At 45.2% G+C, this 13,584-nt stretch overlaps 6 non-coding genes and 1 pseudogene across 6 annotated transcripts; all 7 read right to left on the reverse strand.

The window, feature by feature from the left end:
• Positions 1-388: 388 nt before the first annotated feature.
• Positions 389-579, reverse strand: LOC141274762 (U2 spliceosomal RNA). Its single transcript, XR_012323029.1, has one exon. It is a non-coding gene; the product is annotated as a U2 spliceosomal RNA (small nuclear RNA).
• Positions 580-1,694: 1,115 nt separating this feature from the next.
• On the reverse strand, positions 1,695-1,878 carry LOC141150652 (U2 spliceosomal RNA). The gene has a single exon (XR_012246795.1). It is a non-coding gene; the product is annotated as a U2 spliceosomal RNA (small nuclear RNA).
• A 799-nt stretch (positions 1,879-2,677) lies between these two features.
• LOC141151247 (U2 spliceosomal RNA) lies at positions 2,678-2,769 on the reverse strand (annotated as a pseudogene).
• A 1,115-nt stretch (positions 2,770-3,884) lies between these two features.
• LOC141274763 (U2 spliceosomal RNA) lies at positions 3,885-4,075 on the reverse strand. The gene has a single exon (XR_012323030.1). It is a non-coding gene; the product is annotated as a U2 spliceosomal RNA (small nuclear RNA).
• Positions 4,076-5,189: 1,114 nt separating this feature from the next.
• Positions 5,190-5,380, reverse strand: LOC141274764 (U2 spliceosomal RNA). The gene has a single exon (XR_012323031.1). It is a non-coding gene; the product is annotated as a U2 spliceosomal RNA (small nuclear RNA).
• Positions 5,381-6,495: 1,115 nt separating this feature from the next.
• LOC141150784 (U2 spliceosomal RNA) lies at positions 6,496-6,685 on the reverse strand. Its single transcript, XR_012246900.1, has one exon. It is a non-coding gene; the product is annotated as a U2 spliceosomal RNA (small nuclear RNA).
• A 6,175-nt stretch (positions 6,686-12,860) lies between these two features.
• On the reverse strand, positions 12,861-13,051 carry LOC141150104 (U2 spliceosomal RNA). The gene has a single exon (XR_012246374.1). It is a non-coding gene; the product is annotated as a U2 spliceosomal RNA (small nuclear RNA).
• Between the last annotated feature and the right edge of the window lie 533 nt (positions 13,052-13,584).

Raw genomic sequence — 13,584 nt, forward strand, 5'->3', positions numbered from 1 at the left:
TTGATAACAAGGGCATTTGCTAAATAGATGGTGTGTGTGCAACAATATACTGAAAGGTCAATTATATTGTGCAGCTTATCTCACCACCTGTAGTTATTTCGGTGAAAGCTCCAAAATGCTTGCCTAATATGTCTGTTTATCCAAAAGGAAGTAAAAAGGGAGAGCTAGAAAGATAGCATTGCATCACATTACATGGCAATGCAATGCACAGTTGCTGAAGTTGAACCAAAATGAGCTTGTAATCTGGCTTCTGCAACTTTGAACATGAAAAATCCAATGAGGAGAAGAAAAGCAAAGCCAAAGAGTCCATCCCAAAATCCGACAAACAAGCAAAATGAACAAAAAACATTGAATTCAATTCTTTCTGATTTTAGAAACTGCATTAAAGAAGGGGTGCACCGGTCCTGGAGATACTGCAATACCAGGTCAATGCGTGGAGTGGACAGAGCAAGCTCTTTTTCCATCTCCCTGTTCTAAAAATCCATTTAATATATGGTCCCCAGATAGGGGACGTATCAGATATTAAACTGATAAGAACAGATACTACACTTGATCTTAGCCAAAAGGCCGAGAAGCGATAACCAGAATTGGTTTCAAACTACGGAGCCACCCAAGGATCCTGAAAAGTCCATTTGTGGAGATGAGCTCCTGGACTCCCGTTAAGAAGACATGTTGTCAACCTCTAGATCCCTTACATGCCTGCACTTTTCGGCTTGCTGCTGCTGCAATCCACGCGTTTTAGATCTGCATAACTCCACCTCTTTAAACACAGCACCTTCACCCCCTGCTGTTCCCACCCGCCTCAACACCGTTGGAAGGGAGGAGAACCAATTAAGGCGGGGGGTGGGGTGGAACGAGCAGCTGTCTACCCTTAGCAGGAGGGCTCCTGATTACATACCTCTCCTGCTGCTGCTGCTGCTGGCTGTCCAGCAGCAGACTGAAGGTGGCTGCTGCTGTGCACAGGTATATAAAGGCTCAGAGCCTATTATGACACGCGCAGCCAGCGTTCCATTGCCACATTCCATCTACTGCAGGCAGGATACCTGGCTGGCTGAATGTCGCTGAGAAGCTCACAGAGACCGCCATAAGCAACAGTTTAACAGAATGCCACAGACTAATCAACCAAACTTTTTGGGTTGGGTTCTCTTTTATAGTCTGCAGGCATTAAATGAAAGAAGTCAGTGTTCCAGCAGAAGGAGACAACGTTTCAGAAAAGGCATTGTAGCAAACCAAAAAAGAAATTTTAAGCGCAGCAGAGTAACCAGCGCACATACCTGTTAGCTCAGGTGAGTTTAAAAGGCTGCTGTTGATAACAAGGGCATTTGCTAAATAGATGGTGTGTGTGCAACAATATACTGAAAGGTCAATTATATTGTGCAGCTTATCTCACCACCTGTAGTTATTTAGGTGAAAGCTCCAAAATGCTTGCCTAATATGTCTGTTTATCCAAAAGGAAGTAAAAAGGGAGAGCTAGAAAGATAGCATTGCATCACATTACATGGCAATGCAATGCACAGTTGCTGAAGTTGAACCAAAATGAGCTTGTAATCTGGCTTCTGCAACTTTGAACATGAAAAATCCAATGAGGAGAAGAAAAGCAAAGCCAAAGAGTCCATCCCAAAATCCGACAAACAAGCAAAATGAACAAAAAACATTGAATTCAATTCTTTCTGATTTTAGAAACTGCATTAAAGAAGGGGTGCACCGGTCCTGGAGATACTGCAATACCAGGTCAATGCGTGGAGTGGACAGAGCAAGCTCTTTTTCCATCTCCCTGTTCTAAAAATCCATTTAATATATGGTCCCCAGATAGGGGACGTATCAGATATTAAACTGATAAGAACAGATTTTTTTTTTTTTTTTTATCGAAAGCCCGAATTCGTGTACAAAACCCGAGTGCGCTTAAAAAAGTGACAAGTGCCACAAAAAAAGTGCACTAGGATGCTGGTCTTCTTGAAACCCTCTCCAAAAGGAGAAGGGTCCCCCAAACCATTCCCCGTCCCTCCGAGCCAGAAGGCCACAGCGAGGAACAGGGACAAATAGCCACCTCCAGCCGGAGCCAGAGGCGACCCAATCTTACCCCCAATACCTGCCCGAGTTCTCACCCGAGCAAGGCACTGGGAGCCAAAGACTGTGCTCCCCTCCCGGAAGAGGGGAGCCAACAACGCTCTCCTCCCGAAAGAGGAGAGCCAGGGGGGTTCAGGGGGGAGCGGAACCTGATGGCCACACACTCCCCCCCTAGACCTGCCAAGAGAGGAACCCGTAAGGGAACCGCATCCCGACAAAATCCTACTAAGGACGTGGACACACGTGAAAAAGTGGACACACAGTGACAAAAAAAAAATTAAATAAATAGTGAAGGTTTCACAGTATAATACTGCCCGGACCTTCGACCGGGAATTGAAAAATTCCCCATCCTAAGGCCAGAAGGCCCGGAATAAGGGTGTGTGTTAAGAAAGAAATATTGAAGTGCTAGTGCAAATGTGCCATAAACTCAAGTGGGGTTCCCAATCCCAGTGAGTTAAGGCACCCCAGGGTCACCACTCCTGGGGCACTTCACACTTCGGGCTTTCGATCTTCCCCGGCCCAATGGCGTCGATCCTGGGGGGCCATGCTTTCCACCAGATGACTATATTAGCCACCTGGCGTACTAACAAGCGCCTAAACCCCAGTGTGCATAATGTATCAATCTACTAGGGCGGCCAACATCCAAAACCGCCTTTTCGAAAGATACTACACTTGATCTTAGCCAAAAGGCCGAGAAGCGATAACCAGAATTGGTTTCAAACTACGGAGCCACCCAAGGATCCTGAAAAGTCCATTTGTGGAGATGAGCTCCTGGACTCCCGTTAAGAAGACATGTTGTCAACCTCTAGATCCCTTACATGCCTGCACTTTTCGGCTTGCTGCTGCTGCAATCCACGCGTTTTAGATCTGCATAACTCCACCTCTTTAAACACAGCACCTTCACCCCCTGCTGTTCCCACCCGCCTCAACACCGTTGGAAGGGAGGAGAACCAATTAAGGCGGGGGGTGGGGTGGAACGAGCAGCTGTCTACCCTTAGCAGGAGGGCTCCTGATTACATACCTCTCCTGCTGCTGCTGCTGCTGGCTGTCCAGCAGCAGACTGAAGGTGGCTGCTGCTGTGCACAGGTATATAAAGGCTCAGAGCCTATTATGACACGCGCAGCCAGCGTTCCATTGCCACATTCCATCTACTGCAGGCAGGATACCTGGCTGGCTGAATGTCGCTGAGAAGCTCACAGAGACCGCCATAAGCAACAGTTTAACAGAATGCCACAGACTAATCAACCAAACTTTTTGGGTTGGGTTCTCTTTTATAGTCTGCAGGCATTAAATGAAAGAAGTCAGTGTTCCAGCAGAAGGAGACAACGTTTCAGAAAAGGCATTGTAGCAAACCAAAAAAGAAATTTTAAGCGCAGCAGAGTAACCAGCGCACATACCTGTTAGCTCAGGTGAGTTTAAAAGGCTGCTGTTGATAACAAGGGCATTTGCTAAATAGATGGTGTGTGTGCAACAATATACTGAAAGGTCAATTATATTGTGCAGCTTATCTCACCACCTGTAGTTATTTAGGTGAAAGCTCCAAAATGCTTGCCTAATATGTCTGTTTATCCAAAAGGAAGTAAAAAGGGAGAGCTAGAAAGATAGCATTGCATCACATTACATGGCAATGCAATGCACAGTTGCTGAAGTTGAACCAAAATGAGCTTGTAATCTGGCTTCTGCAACTTTGAACATGAAAAATCCAATGAGGAGAAGAAAAGCAAAGCCAAAGAGTCCATCCCAAAATCCGACAAACAAGCAAAATGAACAAAAAACATTGAATTCAATTCTTTCTGATTTTAGAAACTGCATTAAAGAAGGGGTGCACCGGTCCTGGAGATACTGCAATACCAGGTCAATGCGTGGAGTGGACAGAGCAAGCTCTTTTTCCATCTCCCTGTTCTAAAAATCCATTTAATATATGGTCCCCAGATAGGGGACGTATCAGATATTAAACTGATAAGAACAGATACTACACTTGATCTTAGCCAAAAGGCCGAGAAGCGATAACCAGAATTGGTTTCAAACTACGGAGCCACCCAAGGATCCTGAAAAGTCCATTTGTGGAGATGAGCTCCTGGACTCCCGTTAAGAAGACATGTTGTCAACCTCTAGATCCCTTACATGCCTGCACTTTTCGGCTTGCTGCTGCTGCAATCCACGCGTTTTAGATCTGCATAACTCCACCTCTTTAAACACAGCACCTTCACCCCCTGCTGTTCCCACCCGCCTCAACACCGTTGGAAGGGAGGAGAACCAATTAAGGCGGGGGGTGGGGTGGAACGAGCAGCTGTCTACCCTTAGCAGGAGGGCTCCTGATTACATACCTCTCCTGCTGCTGCTGCTGCTGGCTGTCCAGCAGCAGACTGAAGGTGGCTGCTGCTGTGCACAGGTATATAAAGGCTCAGAGCCTATTATGACACGCGCAGCCAGCGTTCCATTGCCACATTCCATCTACTGCAGGCAGGATACCTGGCTGGCTGAATGTCGCTGAGAAGCTCACAGAGACCGCCATAAGCAACAGTTTAACAGAATGCCACAGACTAATCAACCAAACTTTTTGGGTTGGGTTCTCTTTTATAGTCTGCAGGCATTAAATGAAAGAAGTCAGTGTTCCAGCAGAAGGAGACAACGTTTCAGAAAAGGCATTGTAGCAAACCAAAAAAGAAATTTTAAGCGCAGCAGAGTAACCAGCGCACATACCTGTTAGCTCAGGTGAGTTTAAAAGGCTGCTGTTGATAACAAGGGCATTTGCTAAATAGATGGTGTGTGTGCAACAATATACTGAAAGGTCAATTATATTGTGCAGCTTATCTCACCACCTGTAGTTATTTAGGTGAAAGCTCCAAAATGCTTGCCTAATATGTCTGTTTATCCAAAAGGAAGTAAAAAGGAGAGCTAGAAAGATAGCATTGCATCACATTACATGGCAATGCAATGCACAGTTGCTGAAGTTGAACCAAAATGAGCTTGTAATCTGGCTTCTGCAACTTTGAACATGAAAAATCCAATGAGGAGAAGAAAAGCAAAGCCAAAGAGTCCATCCCAAAATCCGACAAACAAGCAAAATGAACAAAAAACATTGAATTCAATTCTTTCTGATTTTAGAAACTGCATTAAAGAAGGGGTGCACCGGTCCTGGAGATACTGCAATACCAGGTCAATGCGTGGAGTGGACAGAGCAAGCTCTTTTTCCATCTCCCTGTTCTAAAAATCCATTTAATATATGGTCCCCAGATAGGGGACGTATCAGATATTAAACTGATAAGAACAGATACTACACTTGATCTTAGCCAAAAGGCCGAGAAGCGATAACCAGAATTGGTTTCAAACTACGGAGCCACCCAAGGATCCTGAAAAGTCCATTTGTGGAGATGAGCTCCTGGACTCCCGTTAAGAAGACATGTTGTCAACCTCTAGATCCCTTACATGCCTGCACTTTTCGGCTTGCTGCTGCTGCAATCCACGCGTTTTAGATCTGCATAACTCCACCTCTTTAAACACAGCACCTTCACCCCCTGCTGTTCCCACCCGCCTCAACACCGTTGGAAGGGAGGAGAACCAATTAAGGCGGGGGGTGGGGTGGAACGAGCAGCTGTCTACCCTTAGCAGGAGGGCTCCTGATTACATACCTCTCCTGCTGCTGCTGCTGCTGGCTGTCCAGCAGCAGACTGAAGGTGGCTGCTGCTGTGCACAGGTATATAAAGGCTCAGAGCCTATTATGACACGCGCAGCCAGCGTTCCATTGCCACATTCCATCTACTGCAGGCAGGATACCTGGCTGGCTGAATGTCGCTGAGAAGCTCACAGAGACCGCCATAAGCAACAGTTTAACAGAATGCCACAGACTAATCAACCAAACTTTTTGGGTTGGGTTCTCTTTTATAGTCTGCAGGCATTAAATGAAAGAAGTCAGTGTTCCAGCAGAAGGAGACAACGTTTCAGAAAAGGCATTGTAGCAAACCAAAAAAGAAATTTTAAGCGCAGCAGAGTAACCAGCGCACATACCTGTTAGCTCAGGTGAGTTTAAAAGGCTGCTGTTGATAACAAGGGCATTTGCTAAATAGATGGTGTGTGTGCAACAATATACTGAAAGGTCAATTATATTGTGCAGCTTATCTCACCACCTGTAGTTATTTAGGTGAAAGCTCCAAAATGCTTGCCTAATATGTCTGTTTATCCAAAAGGAAGTAAAAAGGGAGAGCTAGAAAGATAGCATTGCATCACATTACATGGCAATGCAATGCACAGTTGCTGAAGTTGAACCAAAATGAGCTTGTAATCTGGCTTCTGCAACTTTGAACATGAAAAATCCAATGAGGAGAAGAAAAGCAAAGCCAAAGAGTCCATCCCAAAATCCGACAAACAAGCAAAATGAACAAAAAACATTGAATTCAATTCTTTCTGATTTTAGAAACTGCATTAAAGAAGGGGTGCACCGGTCCTGGAGATACTGCAATACCAGGTCAATGTGTGGAGTGGACAGAGCAAGCTATTTTTCCATCTCCCTGTTCTAAAAATCCATTTAATATATGGTCCCCAGATAGGGGACGTATCAGATATTAAACTGATAAGAACAGATCAGGTTTCAACATATTTTATTAAGTGCGTAAAAGATGGTTTACAATCAAAAACAACAACACAAACAGTACATTATTAAAACACAGAATTCCACCCATAAAAACCCCATATACGATTGGCATCCCTTCTCCCAATACATTTGACATCCCTTATGTAATAAATATACATCTGGCTAAAAGCAATTTTAAGACAATCCTTCACAGAAATAGCATCACGTTTAAAAAGTAAAATATTGCGTGCCTTCCAAAGGGCGTCTTTAAAACAGTTAATCATACACCAACATATACAATACTGTTGAGGGGTCGGACATTTAAAAAGGCCATATAAAACATATTCATGGTTAAAATCTCTTAAACCGCAAGTCCATTTTAAAAGAATCCCAACTTTGTGCCAAAGTTCCTGTGCAAATGGGCAATTCCACATAAGGTGCAAGGTGGTTTCGTCATTAACACATGAGTCTCTGGGGCATTTTGCTCTGGCCACCAGGCCTCTCCTGTGTTGAAACTCTCTGGTGGGGAGGCACTGGTGGACCACCATCCATGCGATGTCCTTATGTCCATTTGCTAAGAATTTCCCGAAGACATTCTTCCAAACTTGCTTCGATCTCTCTTCTGAGAAATTTACTATGGGGGTCACATCTTCATTCCTCCTCAGAAAAGATAAAAGCTTCTTGCGGTCTTTAAAAATGTCCATATTAAAATCACCAAGCCTATAAAATCGAACAGTCTTTTCTAAGATTGCTTGGTGTTTGGGGGGGCATAGTAAAACAGGGGAATTCAACGACAACTTAAACCATCTTTTAAAAATCATCCCACAAGTATATTTTAAAAAATAACTTAGCGCACTATTACCATTAAAATGTTTGAAACAAAAGCAGAAATAATTTAAATACAAATAAATATGTAAGTCGGGGACATCCCTTCCGCCGTTCATTTTATTCTTCCTCATTATTTCTCGCCTTAATTTTTCCATTTTGGAGTTCCATAAAAACATAAAGATCATCCTAGTCATTTTTTTAATTAAAACATCAGAGGGGGGGTACACCATAGCTATATACAGTATGAGGGGTAACAACACTGATTTTATAATTAAAATTTTCCCCTCCATTGTTAGGGACCTCAAACCCCAAAATGATATTTTCTTTGACATTTTTTCTATGACATTCTCCCAGCTTTGAGTTCCCACATTCTCCTCGTTAAAAACAACTCCAAGAATTTTTACATTGTCTCGTTTTATAGTGAGCTGCGGGAGTTGGGCGGTGTCCCAGGATCCCAAAGTCAGACATTCAGATTTATTTAAATTAAGTTTAAAACCGGATGCTTGGGAAAAAAAATCAATGCGCAACACCGCCCTCCGGAGGGAAGCAGGGTCCACGCACACAACCGTCACGTCATCCATGTAGCCAAAGACTCTCACATCACTGCCACCTCCGCCAGGAACAGGAACCCCTCTAATCACTTTGTCTTTTCTTATTGCGCTCAGCAGGGGCTCCATGGCGCAGATGAACAGGATGGGCGACAAGGGGCATCCCTGCTTCACTCCGGACTCAAGGGGAACTCCATCTGTTAAAAAGCCATTAAGAGAAATTTGACTAAAACAATTTTTATATAAAATCTTAATACAATTTAAAAGCATATTAGGGATACCCATTCTTTTTAAAACTCTAAAAAGAAATCTATGAGAGACTCTATCGAAAGCTTTTTCAAAATCTAGGGCTAAAAGAGCTACATTTTGACCCCGGTCTCTGGAATACCAAATTACATCCCTTAATACGTTTAAAACCTCTGAAATACTTCTGCCTGGTACACTACATACCTGCTCAGGCCGGATCAGTTTGGCAATGACACTCCTGAGCCGGTCAGCAACCACCTTAGCAAGTACCTTGTAATCAACATTTAGGAGAGTTATGGGTCTCCAATTCGCTAGAGCACTGCGGTCACCTTTTTTATATATCAAAGACACCACTCCTCTCCTCCACGAAAATGGCAACTGTTCACAAATAAAAACTTCTTTAAAAAGCATAAAAAGGTCCTCTTTTAAAATGTCCCAAAAAGTAAGGTAAAATTCTACAGGTAGTCCATCACACCCAGGTGCTTTACCCTTAGAGAAACTTTTAAAAACATAAAATAATTCCTCTAAAACAATATCGCGTTCTAAAAACTCCTGGTCTGTAAAATTTAACTTAAAATCGAGATCATTAAGAGCATCAGATAAAAAGGACTCATCTATACACTTTTTACTAAAAAGATGCTTATAAAAGTTAAAAGTAGCATTCAACATTCCCTGCATAGATGTTTCACCCTCTAGATTTGTGATCACTTCTCTTTTATCCATGACTTTTTTGAAGAAGAAGCGAGAGCACTTCTCCCCCTCCTCCAAGTGCTGCACTCTAGAGTTAAAAATAACCTCTTTCCCCTTTGTGTCTATGCAGTTCTGAATTTCAGTTTTTAGGCCAGCAATATCATCTCCCACCTCCACCCCTAGCTCTTTGAATTTAAAAAGTGTTTGTAGTTTGGTGTTAAGATCACTAAAACATCTTTTTTTCTCGCTGGCTTTACGTCTCCCTGCTTTTATAAAAAACATTCTGACTTTTTTTTTCAAAATTTCCCACCAGGTTACCATAGGGGCATCAGAAGGTTTTTGTTGCCGCCAGGCTTGATAGGCTTTAACAAAGTCTTGTCGAATCAGAGGGTCCTCCAGCAGGTAAGTACTTAGACGCCAGAGGCCCCTGTTGACCCTCTGTTCATCCCGGTATTCTAGGTGCACCTCCAAGCCCTTATGGTCAGAAAATATATTTGATGTTAAAACACATTTTACAGGGTTAAAATCATCTGATAGGAAAATAAAATCGATCCTGGAGGACACTCCTCTTCCGGTCCACGTGTAACCAGGGTCCGTCGGCAGGAGTGACCTCCACGCATCGCATAATTTAAAATCAGTTATAAAATCTTTCAATAGATGACATGACTTATCCAATTTGCGTAAAGGGTCACCCCCCGCTCGTTGTTCACTAGCACAAAGACAATTAAAATCACCCCCTACGATCAGGGGAGGTGACCCAGTACAGTACAATGGCAATATCCCGAATAAATTAATTCTCTCTTGCTTATCAGGGGGAGCATAAACATTCATTACACGTAGGATAAAACCATTAAATTTAAAATGCACTAAAACCACTCTGCCTGGTACTATTTCTGTGACAGCATTTATAGTAATATTTCTCCCACGACAGAGGAAGCCCACCCCTGCTGACTTGTTGTCGTTGGAGCCAGACCAGATGGAGGGCCCCAGTCTCCAATCTGTCTTGATATCATTATAATTTAGTGCATGTTGTATCCCGCATTCCTGTAATAAACATATGTCAAAGTCAGTGGTTTCTAAGTACTTAAATAGAGCAGCCTTACGAACTGGGCTCTTTAATGACCTCACATTCAGTGAGACAAGTCTTAATGTGGGCATTCATAGGTCAGGGTGGTGGATCTTCCATGAGGACACCTGACTCAAAGCCCTGTATATCAAATTGCTCCAGGACATCCGGGCTAGAGGACCCAAACGACTCGATATTCTGGGAGCTGGCGGTTGCCCCCTCGTAGGTCACGGTTCCCAGCCACATTCCAGGAGACGCTGGGGCTTCGACATTCCGTCTCTTTTTCGGGGCAGACTCCACTAGGTCACTGGTGCAGTCCTCCTCTTCCTCCACCTCCTCCAGGGGGGGAGACTGGTCCATCAGGACAAGATCAGCAACACAGATTTCCTGATGTTCGCCACCTAGAAGCAAAGCCCCCTCATCTGGCTGGCTAATTGCCCTGGAAGATCCTGAGGCCATCGCTGCGTGGTCCCCTGTAGCCAACCGCACAGGGGCACCACCCTCCAGCCCAACAGGATCGGTATCGGGAACCATCGATACGGAGGATACCCTCCCAGAAGGAGGACCCCCCCGCTCCGGTCCATGCGAGGTCCGCCCATCGTTAAGGGACTTCGATGCAGGGGCCGCCCCAGAGGGGCCTCCGGCTCCCTGCTCCATCCCAGCCTTCTCGCCCTTCGAACCGCCCTCCGACGCCGGCCTGCCAGTGAAGACTGGTGGGCGCATCGGCTCAGCTTCAGAAGATGCAGCTTCTGCGTAGGTCCTGGTCCTGGTCCTGTTGGGGCATCCTCGGAACATGTGCCCCGCCTCACCGCAGAGATTACATTTCCTCCCAGCGGGACAGTCCTTCATTAAATGTCCGTAACAGCTGCAATTATTGCAGCGGTCTACTTTCCTGCCCGTGCAGGACGTTTGGGTATGACCCATTTGTCCACAGTTCCTGCAACATACTGGCATTCCAGGATAAAATAAGTAGCCTCTGCTCTTACCGATTACGAAGGTTGAGGGAGGGTGTAGCATTCCTCCCACTCCACTAAGGTCCCTCTTTAGACGGGCCATATACCTTCTCTTGCCGCACCAGAAGCCTACCGCGTTCTTCACAGTACCCAGGTATCTCAAATCATCACAATAGCGGGTAAGGTAGGTCGAGATGTCTGCAGCTTCCACAAAGGGGTTCGGGAAATGCACCACGATGGGGATCTCGTCATAAGCATACAAGAGACAAAAGGTTAGTCCATCCAATTCATCTAAGTAGTTTTTCTCGTTTACCTTTTGTACGAGTTGCTGACAGCATCCCTGGCTCTTGAAGGTGATGGTGTAAGTCCCCTTGTACTCATTGTCCTGGAAGCAGAATATGTCTTCCCGCCGAAACTCCAGAACTCCAAGAAGAATCCTATGGCAGATGTAGTCCAAATTCTTCTCCATCCTCGATGCTGCTCCAACTTCAATCCTCACGGTGTTCCGCATCCGGGCATCACCCGATGAATATGTGAGCGTTGCCGGCATCCTTCACTCAGGAACGTACCGACTCTTCTCTCTGAAAGGCGCAAGCCTTCATGGGATCCCTTCCCGTTGCTCCCGGACTAATCCTTCCTCCCAATAGCAGCAGGGGGGTTAAGTCCCTCCGAAGAGGAACGATCCCCCCAGGCCGAGAGAAAGGGTACCAAGAGCACCTCACAGGCAAGACCACACAGGTAAACCTGATAGATCGTGCCAAAAGGCCGAGAAGCGATAACCAGAATTGGTTTCAAACTACGGAGCCACCCAAGGATCCTGAAAAGTCCATTTGTGGAGATGAGCTCCTGGACTCCCGTTAAGAAGACATGTTGTCAACCTCTAGATCCCTTACATGCCTGCACTTTTCGGCTTGCTGCTGCTGCAATCCACGCGTTTTAGATCTGCATAACTCCACCTCTTTAAACACAGCACCTTCACCCCCTGCTGTTCCCACCCGCCTCAACACCGTTGGAAGGGAGGAGAACCAATTAAGGCGGGGGGTGGGGTGGAACTAGCAGCTGTCTACCCTTAGCAGGAGGGCTCCTGATTACATACCTCTCCTGCTGCTGCTGCTGCTGGCTGTCCAGCAGCAGACTGAAGGTGGCTGCTGCTGTGCACAGGTATATAAAGGCTCAGAGCCTATTATGACACGCGCAGCCAGCGTTCCATTGCCACATTCCATCTACTGCAGGCAGGATACCTGGCTGGCTGAATGTCGCTGAGAAGCTCACAGAGACCGCCATAAGCAACAGTTTAACAGAATGCCACAGACTAATCAACCAAACTTTTTGGGTTGGGTTCTCTTTTATAGTCTGCAGGCATTAAATGAAAGAAGTCAGTGTTCCAGCAGAAGGAGACAACGTTTCAGAAAAGGCATTGTAGCAAACCAAAAAAGAAATTTTAAGCGCAGCAGAGTAACCAGCGCACATACCTGTTAGCTCAGGTGAGTTTAAAAGGCTGCTGTTGATAACAAGGGCATTTGCTAAATAGATGGTGTGTGTGCAACAATATACTGAAAGGTCAATTATATTGTGCAGCTTATCTCACCACCTGTAGTTATTTAGGTGAAAGCTCCAAAATGCTTGCCTAATATGTCTGTTTATCCAAAAGGAAGTAAAAAGGGAGAGCTAGAAAGATAGCATTGCATCACATTACATGGCAATGCAATGCACAGTTGCTGAAGTTGAACCAAAATGAGCTTGTAATCTGGCTTCTGCAACTTTGAACATGAAAAATCCAATGAAGAGAAGAAAAGCAAAGCCAAAGAGTCCATCCCAAAATCCGACAAACAAGCAAAATGAACAAAAAACATTGAATTCAATTCTTTCTGATTTTAGAAACTGCATTAAAGAAGGGGTGCACCGGTCCTGGAGATACTGCAATACCCGGTCAATGCGTGGAGTGGACAGAGCAAGCTCTTTTTCCATCTCCCTGTTCTAAAAATCCATTTAATATATGGTCTCCAGATAGGGGACGTATCAGATATTAAACTGATAAGAACAGATACTACACTTGATCTTAGCCAAAAGGCCGAGAAGCGATAACCAGAATTGGTTTCAAACTACGGAGCCACCCAAGGATCCTGAAAAGTCCATTTGTGGAGATGAGCTCCTGGACTCCCGTTAAGAAGACATGTTGTCAACCTCTAGATCCCTTACATGCCTGCACTTTTCGGCTTGCTGCTGCTGCAATCCACGCGTTTTAGATCTGCATAACTCCACCTCTTTAAACACAGCACCTTCACCCCTGCTGTTCCCACCCGCCTCAACACCGTTGGAAGGGAGGAGAACCAATTAAGGCGGGGGGTGGGGTGGAACGAGCAGCTGTCTACCCTTAGCAGGAGGGCTCCTGATTACATACCTCTCCTGCTGCTGCTGCTGCTGGCTGTCCAGCAGCAGACTGAAGGTGGCTGCTGCTGTGCACATGTATATAAAGGCTCAGAGCCTATTATGACACGCGCAGCCAGCGTTCCATTGCCACATTCCATCTACTGCAGGCAGGATACCTGGCTGGCTGAATGTCGCTGAGAAGCTCACAGAGACCGCCATAAGCAACAGTTTAACAGAATGCCACAG

This window comes from Phyllobates terribilis, unplaced genomic scaffold (assembly GCF_046119375.1).
Source record: "Phyllobates terribilis strain yellow unplaced genomic scaffold, ASM4611937v1 Scaffold_5__5_contigs__length_657084704, whole genome shotgun sequence".
Taxonomy (NCBI): domain Eukaryota; kingdom Metazoa; phylum Chordata; class Amphibia; order Anura; family Dendrobatidae; genus Phyllobates; species Phyllobates terribilis.